This window comes from Micromys minutus, assembly GCF_963924665.1.
Source record: "Micromys minutus genome assembly, chromosome: 32".
Classification (NCBI taxonomy): Eukaryota; Metazoa; Chordata; class Mammalia; order Rodentia; family Muridae; genus Micromys; species Micromys minutus.
In genome coordinates, this window is record NC_137967.1 from 6,596,025 (window position 1) to 6,612,530 (window position 16,506).

Consider the following 16,506-nt stretch of genomic DNA (forward strand, 5'->3'; position numbering starts at 1 on the left):
TTCTCTGGGCAAAGGAAATGTTAGTTGCATACTCATGATTCATTTGTTTTTCAAGTTGTTCCTGAGCCCTGGAGAAATATTAAAACACTTTCTTCCCTGCGGCTCTGCAGCTGGTCTCCACAGCCCATGTAATAAACAAGGATAGGTAAACACTTAGGAGAATAAAAACTTCTCAGACTCTGTGACATCACTCATGATTTTGATGCCTGGAAGGAAGCTCTTTTGTTCATATTTGGTCCTTTCGTTGTTTCAACAAGGTGATTATATGAACAAGATTAGAAATGATGTCAGTGGATTATATCAGATGATTCCTATGAGACATTAGTAATAGTACAAGCAGAGAATCTCTAGATACACAGCAAAATGTATTACAATGTACAAGTCAGAGAGAGGCAGGACATGTTTATAGTCAGGGAGTGTCACAGACTATGAAGTGTATGGAATATGTCACAAGAGTCACAAGCACAGATTAATTGAGGCCTGTGTTTCCAGTGTTTTGAGAATCATAAACAGACCAATTTAGAAATATATTAAATCCTGTTTTATCAAAAATTATACAATACAGTTCTTAACAGATCCACAGTTAATTTGCATGATAAAGATTGTGTTTAAAAGGTTCAACAAGATCCAGACAGAATGCCATGCTGTGTGCTTTCTTTTCTCTTCATTCTATTGTTTTTATATAATAACATCTTACATTTTATCCTGTTCCCACTTTCTTCTCCACAAACACCCGATTCCCCTTTCTCTGCCCTCTATGAAGTGCTCCCCTACCTGCCCACCTATTCCTGCCTTAGCACCATAACATTCCTCTACCCTGCATCAGTGAGCCTTCACAGGACGGAGGGTTCCCCTTTCAGCAGATATGGAAGATAAAGCTACATATCCAGATGGAGGCATAGATCCCCCCTCTTTGGTTGGTGGTTTACTCTCAGGGACTCTACCTTCTACACTAATGAGAAAGTAATATTAACATTTGGATTCCAAACCATGATCTTCCTCTCTGATCCTCAGGATTATTTTTTAATTTAATAACATGCACTGACCCATCCATTCTTCATTATCTTTGTTTTCCTACATAGTTTTTGCTCATTGTACATTGCAGAAGTGATGGGTCTTGTTTGTTTGTTTTTAATTTGGAAAGGATTTATTGAAATAAGTGCAATCTATTTCCTCTTGATTGTAGTAAATATGCAAAAAGTTAATTAAAATGCCAAGAAAGATTAAAGGTCAAGGAAATGAGACAAAAGTAGAATTCTGGGAGGTATAAAGCAAGTAGATGAATGGCAACTGACTCATCCAAATGGAAGGTATATTTAGGTTAGAGAGGAAATCACTGGCCATCTGCTGTTAACAACGGGAGCTGAAAAGCAGCACTACTCAAAGGGACAGATGTTGCTTGAAGCCTAGCTTCAAGTAGGACTTCCTTTCTTTTTTGCATTATTTTATTGAATATTCTCTGCATTTACATTTACATGTTATACTCTCTCCCCCAGTCTCACCGCCCCCTTCGTCATCATATTACCTCCATAAAGGCCCTCCATCTCTCTACTACCCTCTTCCTTCCCAGCACCTTGGCATTCCTCTACACTGGAATAGGAGCCTTCCCTGGACCAATTTCTCTCCTCTCATAGATGCCAGAGAATGCTACCTATGCTCCATATGCACCTGGGGCTACGGTTTCTCCATTTGAACTTACTGGTTAATGTTTTAGTCCCTGGGAGCCATGGTGGTTTTGGGTAGTTAGTAAGTTTGTTCTTCCCATAGGGTTGCAGATCCTTTCAGCTCCTTCCGTCATTTCGGTAGTTTCTTCATTGGAGTCCTTGTGTTCAGTTCCATGGTTAGCTACAAGCATTCTCCACTATATCAGTTTTGCTCTTGAAGAGCCTCGAGGAGGCAACCATATCAGAGTTCTAGCAGGAAGAACTAGATGGCATCTGCAATAATGCATGGGATTAGTGGCTTCATAAGGGATGGATCCCCATGTGAGGCAGTCTTTTATTTCTTTTTCTTTTTTAATGTATAAAAATACATTTTTGTCAGTGCTTGGCTCTTTTTTTCTTTTTCTTTTTTTTTTCTTTTTTTTTTTTTTTAAGGTTTGATACTCTGCATTTAAAACTTACTAGTTACAATGAGCAAAAAGTACATGTAAAACAGGATGTAACCCGGAATTAGTCAAAGTTTTCTTGGTGTGTAAGGATTGAGCATAATGAGTTTTTTTGTTAGTTTTGTTTTCTTTTTTTCTTGAACTTCACACAGTCTGTGAGTTGTTTCTGGGGCAGTCCCAGCCTCTGGGGTTAGCATCCCACTATCTGTGACTGCATATTATGTCTGTTCTTTTGTGACTTGGTTATCTCACTCAAGATGATATTCTCTAGATGCATATACCCCAGAGACACCTTAGTACACAACAAAGTTATATGCACCACAATGTTCATAGCAGCTCTATTTATAATAGCCAGAAGCTGGAAAGAACCCAGATGTCCTTCAGAAGATGAACGGATACAAAAATAGTGGTACATATACACAATGGAATACTACTCAGCCACCAGAAACAATGACTTGACCAAATTCTTAAGAAAATGGCTGCATCTAGAGAATATCATTCTGAGATAACCCAGTCACAAAAGAACAGACATAATATGCAGTCACTGATATTGGGATGCTAACCCCAGAGGCTCGCACTGCCCCAGAAACAACTCACAGACTGCATGAAGACCAAGAAATAAAGAAAACAAAATAAAACAAAACAAACAAATCTTTATACAACAAGAAAACTTGACTATTTCCATGTTACATTTTGCTTTACATGTACTTTATGCTCATTGTAACTATTAAGTTTTCAGTGCATACTATCAAACCTTTAAAAATATCAAGTACTGACTAAAAATATATTCATACAGTTTTATATAAAAATTATTTTAAAATCGGAAAAAACTACTGATAAAAATGTATTGTATAATTTTATGCAAAAATGCTTAAAATCTGTACATTTATCTTTGTTTTGTAAAATAAAGTTGTTAAAAAAAGAAAAAGACTGCTGGTGCTCCCCTAGGGTCACCCTCCTCCTCAGCTTCTACCAACTATTATTCCCTAATTTGACCATAAGGATCCCAGCTTCTTTCCACAGTTGGATATAGTATGTTTCTATTTGGGAGCAGAGAAAGACTATTTCCTCCTTGGACTATGGGCCAATAGCTTGAAGAGCAGCTGAAAAACCAGTCAGTATTCTGTCATGTGTGTAGTCCTAATGAAGCCAGTGAATGTGTTCTGATTTCATCTTTGTTGATTCCTTAGCTGGTCTGAGTGATGGTTTCGTCTGATCGATGGTATCGAAGTGTGGCCGGGTCTGTCCTGTAACCCACATACAATACGAGCTCATATATATATATATATATAAGCTATATCACCTTTTCTTGGAAGATATTATGAGGGACAATCTCCATGAAAGCAACATGATGACTAAACTTTTAATAATAACTTGAAAATTTTTGTACTCCAAAAGAAAACCAAGCAAGTGAATAAAAGGAAGATTTTATGGACAATGCATACTACATCAGCAGATATTACATTTCCAGACATCACTAGAGGAACCAGTGATAGAGATTCTAAAACTACAAACATGCACTTAACCCAATATTTAGTGGGTAGGTTCCAACTTTACATTTGACAGAATTCCTGAAATATTTGTTCAGAAATATGATTTCTCCCTGATCTTTTGTATAGAATTTCTGTCTGGTCTCACTAAAATGATGTAGATCTTTGGTGCAAAGATACATCCAAGCATCCCTGCACTAGATGCCAAGATGGAGAAGATCTCCACAGCAACCATGACCTTGCCCTTGGTGCTATGGTAGACAGGAAGGAAGGTGACCCAGATACTGCAGAACACTAGCATGCGGAAGGTCAAGAACTTGGCTTCGTTGAATGTGTCAAGCAGTTTCTTGGCCAAGAAAGCCACAGTGAGGCTTCCAAGGGCCAGGCAGGCCAAGTATCCCAGGACAAAGTAGAACGCAGTAACTGAGCCCTTGTTGCACACAATGATGATGTGGCCATGCTCAGAGGGCTCATCAGTATCAACAAAGGGAGGAGAAACTGCTATCCAGGTTGTACACAGAATACACTGAAATAGGGAACATATGGGAATAATGTAGTTGGGAGTCCCTGATACCAGGAAGTTTCTCAACTTTCTTTCTGGGTCTGTGACGTGTGGAAACAGCCACAGTGAATACAATCCCAAAGGTGATTTGCTGTAAGATACAGGTTACTCTGTTAGGATGGCCAATGAAGAAAAAGGAGCACAGAAAACAGCACATGAGTGACACGAGCAATAGGTAGCTGAGGATTCTGTTATTGGCCTTCACAATAGGAGTGTCATGGTGCTTCACAAAGACCCAAAGTACCAGAGCTGTGAATGCAGAGAGGCAGAAGGCTAGTAAGGCAAGAGCCATCCCCAAGGGGTCTTCATAGCTTAGAAAGATCACATCTTTCTGAAGGCATTTGTTGTGTTTAGTGTTGGCATAGTGGCCTTTGATAATGAGAATACATTTGAAAGACATTGCTGCTCAGCATTGCTTTAAATTTTTAATGTTCATAAGGATTTATGGGAAAATCAAACGAAGCAATTATTTTTCTTTTTAACTTGTTGATTATATCATTTATAATGTGATCAGAATGCAAAAATTTCCTAAAGCATCTGTTAGTTCTAAATTCATATCCAGTAGATTATTGAATTCAGAGAAGATACGTTCATAATCAACATTAGGGTTGGGTACAGTTTATAAATACAAAGCCCTAGACTGTTTCCTGAGATCAATGACTGTTCTATTATTTCAGTCCCTGTGACCCATTGAGACTCTGACTTCTACTGGGACAAGACCTGTAATAGGTACCAGAGAGTTTATTGCTCAATCTCGCTGACATAGAAAAAACACTAAAATGGACAGGTAGGCTCCATGTATGTGTTTGTTTATGTGACTGTAACAATTGAATTTACAATTTCTTATCATAATTGTCTTAACATATTGGAAAAAGGCACAAAATGAGAGGCAATATAGTATTAATATTTGAAAACTTGAAAATATTAAAGAAATAAGCCCTCAGAATATCATCTCGCAGCAAGTAAAAAAAATATTCTGGGGGGTTGGAGCGATGGCTCAGAGGTTAAGAGCACTGGCTGCTCTTCCAGAGGTCCTGAGTTCAAATCCCAACAACGACATGGTGGCTCACAACCATCTGTAATGGGATCTGATGCTCTCTTTTGGTGTGTCTGAAGACAGCAACAGTGTACTCATACATGAAATAAATAAATCTTAAAAAAATTTAAAAAAATATTCTGGTTATTGTTCATGAGATGCAGTAATATTAGCACTGAAGGGGAAAAAGACAACTGTAGATACTTTTTAGTAAGAAGTCCTTCACCTCGATTCTTCATTTGGAGTCTGAGCACTTTCATCCTTCCCTCATCTCCATTCCTAGGGGACTCGGTGTCTGTGAATGCACTCAGAGATGAAATCACTATTGACAAACAGAATGAGAAACAGAACAGAGGAATTCACCAGTAAGAGTGGTAACCCAGATACTTTGTTTAAGCAATAGTACCCCATTCCTAAGTTGTCATCCTGATCATGGCCACAATATGAACTGATTGTAGTTTCACTTCATATTTATGTCATTTCAGGAAATGTTGATGTGCTTTGTCGGTTTTCAGAATTCTTCTCTAGAGCAGTGATTTGTGGAGAGCTATTATTTGATAAATTGTCTAAAAGACTACGAAGTAGTATTAGGTATGAATAGAACATTCTGTTCTAAGAGAACCTGAGTTCAGACCCATCAGCCACGTCAGGTGTCTCACAAGTGCATGTAAATGTGCATTCAGGAGTATTATTTGCTTGTACGTGTATCGAACGTGTCTTACACATCCCACATATGTAAGCATTTAATGTAATTATTACATAATATTTGTGGAATTCATTGTTGTAAATATTAATCTATTTCAGTGTAATTTTAAAAATTATTTTCGAGCGTAGTGTATGTTAGAATGCATAACTTCAAAAGACATCTCTTGAGTAGGTTCCTTGTTTCAATGCATCTTGGTATGAGCTCAGCTTGTAAACCTTAGCAACAAATGATTTAACTGTTGAACCGCAAAACACACATGACATATCTTTTAAGAACTGTAATTCATTATATAGAATGAGTGGCAAATTTTTGGCATTTGTCAACCCAAATTAATTATTTTAATAATGGGCATTGTATGTAATATGCTGAATATGACATTCTTATTATATTGTACATCATCAGTCAACCCCTATCCTTTACTTTCTGGACTCACATCAAACTTGGCTTTGAAAATGGTCCTCTGAATAATACATGCATTTGCAAAAATTTTCTTCTTCTGTATTAATCTTACAGAGAACATGTGTTTAGTACCTAGCATTCTCATGATTTAGACAAGTAGACTCTATTATATTTGTTTCCCAGGGATTCATATATGTACATGTTGTCCATAATTTTATGGGGGTTTAGTAACTAGTAGTCTCATGATTTAGTAAAGTAAATTCTACATTATTTTTGGTTCCCAGGAGATTCCTATATGTACATGTAGTGCCTAATTTTATGTAGGACAGATATATTCATGAAATATGACTAAATTCCTTTTAAAATATTGTAACTGAATCTAATATATGTAGAATTACAATAGATTAATTATTGAACTAATCTGGTGGAGAATTCCCTCAATTATCAGTTTCATTTTCTAAAGTATTTCTTTGTGAAAACTTAAACTTTCATTAATTGGCAGAGTAAATGTGTGGGTTAAACAACAAAGTGTGAGTGTCTGTTTAGTTTTTCATCAACAAATTTTTGATAATTCATACATACACACATGCATATATGTATATATATTATATATATATAACTAGTAAATTATACAAGTTATATATTTAATATTTCATTGGCCTTTTAGTTGTCATCATCATCTCAGTCTGGTACAAGAGGAATATATATTTGCAAAGTTTATCAGAGCAGGAAACACTCACTTGTCTCATTAGAAATTTCATTTTCACTACAAGGGCTGCAAACAAAACAGCAGGCTGCCATTCCCTCCTTCTAGATTCTTTTGAATCCAGGACTACAATCTGCACTGCACACAGAGGAGAGCATCTGAGGAGGAAATTAGACTCAGGTGGTTATTGAGATTTAGCTATTTCTTTTATGTTTTATATTAGCACACTAAAATTTCAATAAGCTTATTTTATGTATAGTAACTGATGAACAGTTCACCTTGTCCTTTGTTTAAGGAGTACATGAATATTGGAAATACACTGAAAAAAATACTGGATCATTTCTGAACATCTACTAACTCTGGAAAAAGAGCTGATAGTGAGTTGTGTGCAAAATCTACAGAGGTTGCAATTTAATGGTTTTTTAGTTAATTATTTTCAATTTGACACTAAGTACTGTAAACAGACCGAGGGAACTTTGAAATATATTCTCATCAAAAACTGTCTGTCCAAATAACACTGAAACATTCTCTTAATTGGTAATTGATATGGGAATGCCCATTCTCACTGTGGACAGTAGAACCAGGAAGTAGTGTTCTATTAAAATCTATGATTTAGTTCCTCTCTCTAGATATCTACCCTTGTCTTTCTATGAATATAAGTCACATCCATATGACAAATCACCCCTTCCTCCTCACACTGCTCATGATCAAAGTTTATTTAAAGCAACAGAGAAGCAAGTTACTACTTGAAAACATTTGAAAAAAGAAAAATATGCCCTTCAGTCACTGGTAGGAAATATTATCTGGAATAAATTAGCATTGAAAGTATAAAACATTGTATACAAAAAAGTGGAATATACAGACACTGGTTTAATAAGTTGCAAATGATAAATTGATGTATAGTGCCCTTAAATATCCAGTGTTACATGAGGTCAAAATGATGTACACTGGCTGCTAATACTGGAAAAACCTAAATAAAAATTAGGTTTTTTAACGTTAATTGAAGTTTTGAAGAATCTTTCATATGCTTTTTCCTATTGTTGAAACAGAATCTCACCATGAATTTTCAGTAGATTAATATTCCCAATGAAGATCAGAGTATATTTTTTTCCTTTTGTTACCTATGATTTTCATCATATTTGTGTCAACTCTTTGCAATATTTTTAAGAGTATGTTATGTTAGAATAAGGATAATGGGCATATTTTCGTACCTTATTTTATTTTAAGCTAGAGTGTTCATATTACATATGGCTGGCATAGGAAACACAATATAGGGCATACTGTCTGTCACAAAAGAGATAGAGATTTTCAGACCTATGCAGCCTCAATCTTGGAAGACAGGAAATGCTGACTCTGTGCTATAGCTCTGTGTATGCAGACCACGCATGAAAAATCTGGTCTCTGGGAAGTGCTGACATACCTGAAAGCACAATTAAGACCACGACTTCTGCTCTGAGGGAGCTGCCTGGAACCTTCAGAACACAGGAATCAAAAAGCACTTTGGGACTGGATTCCTCAAGTTTCTGTCTGCATACTGAGCTGACCCTGTGCCCAGCTCTCTGTATTCAGACACTGTTAGCAGAGAGCTGGTTCTCCAGTAGTGCTGACACACAGGGGTACAGAAGGGACAAAACATTGTCAGGCTGAGCAAAAGAAGTTAACACCAGGGATGAATGGATGGTGACGGGCACATCAAAGAACCTAAGCAACAGAAGCCAAGGCATGTGGCATCATCAGAAGCCAGTTCCTGCAGCACAGCAAGTCTTGGATACCCCAATACACCAAGAAAGACAGATTCTGATTTGAAACCACAATTCATGCTGATGTTAGAGGGGTTTAAGAAGGGATTAATAACTCCATATAAGAAATACAGAATTACACAGGTAAATAGGTAGAAGCCCTCGAAGAGGGGACACACACACACACACACACACACACACACACACACACAAATTCTATACAGAAATACATGACAGAGAAATCCCATAGAGAACCATAGAGAAATACAGAAAACCACAGCGAAACAGGTGAAGAAATTGAGCAACACCATCCAGAATCTAAAAATAGAAAAAAAAAATCAATAAAGAAATCACAAAGGTAGACAACCCTGGATAAAGAAAACCTAGGAAAGAGATCAAGAGTCATGGACAGAAGCATCACCAAAAGAATACAAGAGATCAAAGAAACAATCTCGGGGGCAGAAAATACAATAGAAAACATTGACACAACAGTCAAAGAAAATACAATATGCAAAAAGGTTCTAACCCAAAACATCCAGGAAATCCAGGACAGGATGAGTAGATTAATCTTATAGGATAAAAGTATAGAAGAGAGTTAAGATTCCCAACTGAAAGGCCGGTAAATACCTTCATGAAAATTACAGAAGGAAAATTCTCTACCTTAAGAAAAGAGTCTATAAACATAAAAGGAGCCTGCAGAACTCAAATTATATAGGACCCTTGAATAAATTCATTCCTTCACATCATAGTCAAAACATTAAATAACCAAAACAAAGAAGGAATATTAAAAGCATTAAGAGAAACAAGTCAAGTAACACATGAAGGCAGACCTATCATAATCACACTAGACTTTTCAACAGAGACTATGAAAGCTATAAGATTCTGAGAAGATGTCATACAGATCATTAAAGAACACATATTCCATCCCAGGCAACCATATCCATCAAAACTCTCAATTAACATAGATGAAAAAACAATGATATTTTATAACAAAACCAAATTTACACAATATCTTTTCAAAATCAAGCCATACAAAGGATGATAGACAACTCTAAGACAAGTGGAGAAAGTACATTCTAGAAAAACCAAGACAGTAATCTTCTTTCAACTAGACCAAAAGAAGACAGCCACACATATACAATTTCACCTCTAACAATAAAAATAAAAGGAAACAACAATCATTGGTCCCTATATCTCTCAACAGCAATGAACTCAATTCCCTAATAAAAAGACATAGACCAACAGACTGAATAGTTAAAAAGGACCCAGCATTTTCTTCATACAGGAAGCCCAGCTCAACAATAAACACAGACATTATCTTAGAGTAAAGGCTGGAAAAAGGTTTCCAAACAAATGGTACAAAGAGACAAGCTGGAGTAGCCATTCTCATATCAAATAAAATTGACTTCCAACCAAAAGTTATCAAAAAAGATAAGGAAGGATATGTCATACTCATCAAAGAGAAATTCACCAAGATGAACTCTCAGTTCTGAACATCTATGATCCAAATGTAAGGGCACACACATTTAAATAAGAGATCTTATTAAAGCTCAAAGCACACATAGCACACATTGCACATCACACAATAATGTGGGAGAGTTCCATACCCCACTCTCATCAATGGACAGATCATGTAAACAGGAACTCAACAGAGACACAAACTAACAGAAGTTATGAACAAAATTAATTTAACACACACACAAATGCAAATGAAACCCCAAATGTCATTGATACCCTGCCCCTCATTATTCCATTCACATTTATACCAGTCACCAGATTTCCTTTTTCTTTAGAAAAAATGTTCAGAAACCTATCTGTTTTGGAAAATATTTCCCATTTCATTAGCAGTGCAGATGTGAAAGTCTCTAAATGACTATGAAATTAAAAACACCCAGCATCCTCCAATAAAAGAAACTCTACCTTCAAGCATGGAGAACTGACTCCTTCCCCATTGTCTGTTGTCTGATTATCAACCTGTTGCAGATTCATCTCATGGAGTGCATGGGCCACGGCATACACAGCATTGTATATGTTATGACTACCATCACTAAAGACCATGGTAAACTTCTGTTCCTTTAGCCATTCCAGTGAGACATTGGAATTATAGTCTTTAAGTATTTCACAGTCAGATGCTGATTCATCAGTTAAGTACTTCCGATCTGGCATTACTAAATGTAAATCTTTGCTTCTGGGATGGTAAAATTTCTGTACAAAATTTTTAAAGCTAGAAATCTCACGATGGTGGTGTTGAAAAGTAAGAGTCCCATAGAACGTGCCATGAGTTAAGTCTCTGTTACTGGCAGGAAAATGAATTTTTTGTGGTGACAAAAATTTTATATTTATTCTCTGTATAACTGGAGATTCCCACATTCTGAAGCTCACTCAATTCAATAATACTCACTGCATCCTCATGAATGATAATAACATTAGTAGATGACATCACAATTTGTTTGTGGTACAGTTCAGTTTTGTAATAAGCTGAAATAACATAGACTAATATGTTCACAAATGCAAAGCAAATTCCCCTATTTTCACTCTCTTTTTTCATCTCTGAGAGAAACTAGATGACCTTGATCATCATCTGGGATGACAAGGCCAACCCAGTTCCAGTTGACGTAAAGTAAGAAGGAGACCATTGCCAATGCTAGAGATGTGTGCCTTGGTGCCGTCTGATAGAGATAGGGAAATTGATCATTATCACTGAAGATGGAATGGAAAGGTCCATAGGTCAGCTGAAGGAGCTACAACACAGAGAGCAGCATGAGGTGCAGTGCACATAAAAACCTGTGATCATATTTACCTGCAAACAGTGGTTACCTGTGACTTGTCCTCTCATCTCTGATTCAAATGAGCAAATGTGGAAGCCTGGCACATACTCTTCTAATGGGAACAGCAAGCATGGCTGTTTAACAAAGGTGTAATGAAACGGATTTGCATGTATAATAACTGTCATTCTGTCCTTCAGCTTCTGTCTTGATATCTGTGTTTTTAATGTATGAAGGGATTTTAATATATTTACAACTTGGGGATAATTGACTAATTTTCAAAAGGCATTTATTATGCCTTAAGCCAGAAATACTTCTAATATTTAACAGGAAATTTCTATGAATACTATTGTCTTAGCTTTTAGGAAAAATATCCTAATCATATATACTACAGGTTGCGATCCACATAAAGATGCCAGAGATCTCCTTTATAGAATAAGGCTCCAAAATACTGTTGGAATATCTGCCTTTGTACCTACTCAGGAAAGAGAAAAACAGAACAAAGTAAAATTAAAATAGTAAACAAGATTTGACAGCCTAAAGTAGTAGCAGGAGATCAGATTTAAAATCTTCCTACTCAATACCCAGCCAATTATAGGGCAAATATGTAGGACTCAGAGATTGTATCTCTTGAGTACAATACACAGAAACAAAGTCAGATGGATAGAGTTCTTTCCTCCATATGAAGTGTCTTATAACAAAGGAAAAATAATCGTGTGTAAATATATGAAAGAACAAGCTATCAGAACCACCAAACATTTCTCTCTTAGAAAGGTTCACTTATGAAGGTCCACTTTTGTATCTTATGATGAGGAAACAAAAGAAAAACAAGATAAAACATAGCAATCATTTCCATGAACATATGAAATAATCATTACATTATTAAAGCAAATTACTCATAATAACAATAACAGTATGTTGCTGAGATTTTTTCCAGCATGTCAACTGACATTTGCACTCACACCGTTAATGGTTAGTCAAACATTCACTGGTAGTAAAATGGCTAACTCCACAGACTGGACTGGAGGTTGTCATCCTATCCAGTGTCACTGAAATGTCATGAGCTGCCAGGCTAAGAATACTCTGTCATGCCTTTGCAAAAAATACTCTAGATACTTAAAAGTAGGATTATTGAGAAAATGTTTGTAAATATAATTCTTTTCTATCATAGTTTATCGCTGATCACAAAACTTTTAACAACTCCATGATTGCAAATGACCCATGAATTTATGTGATAACTCTGTTACTTCTTGGTTTACCATTGAAAATCTAAAGTTATGCCCAAGATAACACATGTCTGGGGACAGAATTAATATGTTCTATGTTTTGGAACAACATGAATCAATCTCTGCTTACTGACATTTGTATAAATAATACTCTGAATGGCAGTCTGTCAAGGCTCTAAAATTCTCTGTACCACCATTCCAGACTCAATTCTTCATGACCTCCTCAATTCCTCCTTTCTGGAATCTGTCAACTTCTGGAGGTGGCCCCTAGCAAAAGGCCTATCATGTCTCTGATTAGTAAGTACAATGGAACTGCGTAGATTTACATAAGCATGAGTGTTCCAATGGCGATGGGCTGGCTCTAATTCTGGGTACCGATGGAGGCTCGAAGGAGACAGACTCAAGCAGTAAGTAGTGTGATACCTGCACCCTGACAGTTCCCAGAGGTCTCTCCCAGATATTCATTGGAGAGTGTGTGGGCCTACCCATGGTTTGAGGAAGGAGAGCTCTCCTGCATCCCCTTTGGTGCTCAGTCCTCTGCAGGCTGTGAGTCTGGTTTGCAGTATGCCTGCTCTGTCTGTGGCTCCACAAAATACAAAAATTAGTAATGACTGTTCACTGATACTTTTCAATATCAATGGTCTCAATTCCCCCAATAAAAAGACACAGGCTAACAATGGATGGTAAAGCAGGATGCATCCTTCTGCATCATACAAGAAACCCAGTTCAACATCAGAATTACACTACCTCAAGACACCACATTGGACAACTGGACAAATACACTCCAAATGAAGGGACTTAAGAAACAAGCTGGTGTAGAAATTTTAATACCTAAAAAGAAAAAAAAAAGAAGGTAGAGGGCTCTATAAATTACAAAAAGAAAAAGAAAAAAAAAAGAAAAAATCCACAAACATAACATTTCAATTCATAACATCTAAGCCCCCAAAATAAGAGCAGCTACCATTGTAAAAGAAACACCTTTGCAGCTTAAAATATACACTGACCCTCATGCATTTATAGTGGGAGACTTCCATATCTCATTCCCAACAATGACAGGTCCTGCAAACAGAACTAAACAAAGAACAACTCGAACTAACTGATATTAAAAAGCCAATGGACCTCACTTTTAACACATTTCACCCAAACACAAGAGAATATACTTTCTCAGCAATTCCTAATAACGTTCTCCAAAATTAATGACATACTTGAACCAGTACAAGTCTCAACACTTACCAGAAACTGATATTCCCCTGCTAGATCCTATCAGACAACCATGGATAAAATCTGCACGTCATCAAAGACAAATATGACAGAACGGTAAGAAACTCATAGAAACTGAAAAACTTTGCACTAAATAAAAATGATCAGACAGTGGTAAAGAAAGAAATTAAGCAATTGTAGACTTCAATGAAAGTGAGTACACAACACATCCAAATTTACAGGACACAATGAAAGTTTTGGTAAGAAGACAGTTCACAGCACTAAGTGCATACATTTAAATCAATGGAGTTATCTTTTATTAGCACCTTAACAGAACACCTGGATGTTCTAAAACAAAAAGAAGTCAGCACACCTCAAAGGAGTAGTTAGAAAGCAACTATCAAATTGAAAGACAAACCCAAACTGAGAGTAAAATACAGCAGCAACAACAAAAATTAGTGAAAAAGAAAAACAGCTCATTCTTTGAGACAATGAAAAAAATAGTCAGCTCTGATCCAAACAAACTTAAAGAATATGCAGATTTAGAATATCAGAAACAAATAGCAGCATAACAGCAGACATTGAAGAAATTCAGAGAATCATAAAGATATACTTTTAAAAGACGAAATAAAATACAGGAGAAAATACAGAGACCAAGTGTGAAACAGAGACTGAAGAAAAGATCACCCAGAGCCTGCCCTACCTCAGATCCATCCCATAGAGTCTCCAAACACAGACACATTACAAAAGCCAAATTGTGCATGCTGACAGGAGCCTGAGATAGCTGTCTTCTGAGAGGCTCTTCAAGAGCCTGACAAATAGAGGTGGATACTCACAGCCAACAATTGCAGTGAGATACCCCATCCTACCACAAAGAGACTTACTCAATTGATGTTCGTAGTAGCATTCTTCATTCAAGCTAGAAACAACAGTTGTCCCTCAATGGAAGAATGGATAGAGAAAATGTGGTACTTTTACAAAATGGAATGTTTATGTCTAGCTGATAAAAAATTGGCACCATAAAAATCATAAGATGCAACTAGAACTATGACCCTAAGTGAGGTAACCAAGACCCAGAAAGACAAACACCGTACTCATTCACTTATAAGTAGATGCTGGCTATTAGGTAAATGATAAATGAGCTACAATCCACAGACCCAGAAAGAACTGTAAGGAGGAGAGCTATGAGGAACCATGGATCTCCCTGGAAGAAAAGAACCATATATTCTGTGAGTGGACTGGGCATTAGTGGGGACTGAACTTGGAGGGCAGTTGGGAATGTGGAGGGAGAGAGTGCAGTGCAGGAATGGCTGGAATCAGGGGGCACTTGGGGACTGGTAGACAAACTCAGTTACCTTCTTGGGACCTATAAGGGTGACTCCAGTTAGGACTTAGTGACCTTAGAGGAGTTATGTGACAATAACAAGTCATCTGTGTCACTAAAGTCTATACTCAAGTCGTCTCTCCACGGCTTTGTAGATGATCTCATAACAGTCTGAGTTTCACTCTCCACTGTTTACTAAATGAATTTGGAGGTAAAATATCATTTCCTCTTTTATGCTGCAATAAACAGTCCCAATGACATGAAATATGTTCAAAAGAAAAATATGCTGGGCATGTTCAATTTGCAGCATAAATTTAATACAATGCAAAGAAACTCCTAAGAATTTACAACAGGGAAGCTGACTCTAAAGCTTTGTGCCGGACTGTAGGGATGGTTCAGTGGTTACGAGCACTGACTGCTCTTCCAATGGTCATGTGTTTTATTTCCAGCAGCCACCTGGTGGCTCACAACCATCTGTAATGGGAACTGATGCCCTCTTCTGGTGTGTCTGAGGACAGCGACAGTGTGTGCTGGTTTACATCTGAAAAAAAGTAAAACAAACAAAGAAAATCTACCTGATTGCTCCTAGGTATAGGGCAGTGGGAAGTTTATTAGAGATAAAAGGGAGGGCACAGGCAAAGGCACGGACATCTTGGAGAGTCCAGAGTTGTCATGAACCTGAGCCATGAGAGAGAGGGAGGAGGGTGAATCAGACCAAAAGAAAAGAAGGGAAATGGTAGAGGAAAAGGACCAGAAACCAAACTGGTTAGATTCCATCAGGAAGAGCTGCACATGGAAGGGCAGCCCAACCACTGGGCTGGGGGGATGGGGGAGGGTATGACAGCCTTATCCTCTAACAGGAAGACACTTAGGGATGCTGGAAGAACCTGACAGCCAGATCCACTGTCCATTTGTCTGGCCATTTGTCCTCAGAGTGTGAGGCTTAAGAGTAAGGAGGAATGAAAATGTAGACGTTATTTAATTATGATCTAAAATCATTTTAAAATGTTGAAACAGGCCTTGGGGTCTAATATTCTCTAGGGACTAGATGGAAGTCTCAGAGCCACCAGGTCTTACCTCTTTCCTCTCCGATTGTGCATTTTCAGACAGGAATAATAATACTCCTGTTAGAAGGAGCCATACAGTGTGCTCTTATCTTCTGTATTTGTTAACATGGTAAAAATACAGAATTCAGTTTCTAAAAATGAGGTCAGTTCCTTTTCCAGATTTTTAATTGACCTGGTGC

At 37.2% G+C, this 16,506-nt stretch overlaps 1 pseudogene across 1 annotated transcript; it reads right to left on the reverse strand.

The window, feature by feature from the left end:
- Positions 1–3,691: 3,691 nt before the first annotated feature.
- Positions 3,692–10,911, reverse strand: LOC308414122 (vomeronasal type-2 receptor 116-like; annotated as a pseudogene). Its single transcript has 3 exons — positions 10,666–10,911; positions 7,041–7,164; positions 3,692–4,408 (listed from the first exon to the last, which is right to left on the reverse strand). The product of its transcript is annotated as a vomeronasal type-2 receptor 116-like (transcript).
- Positions 10,912–16,506: the final 5,595 nt, after the last annotated feature.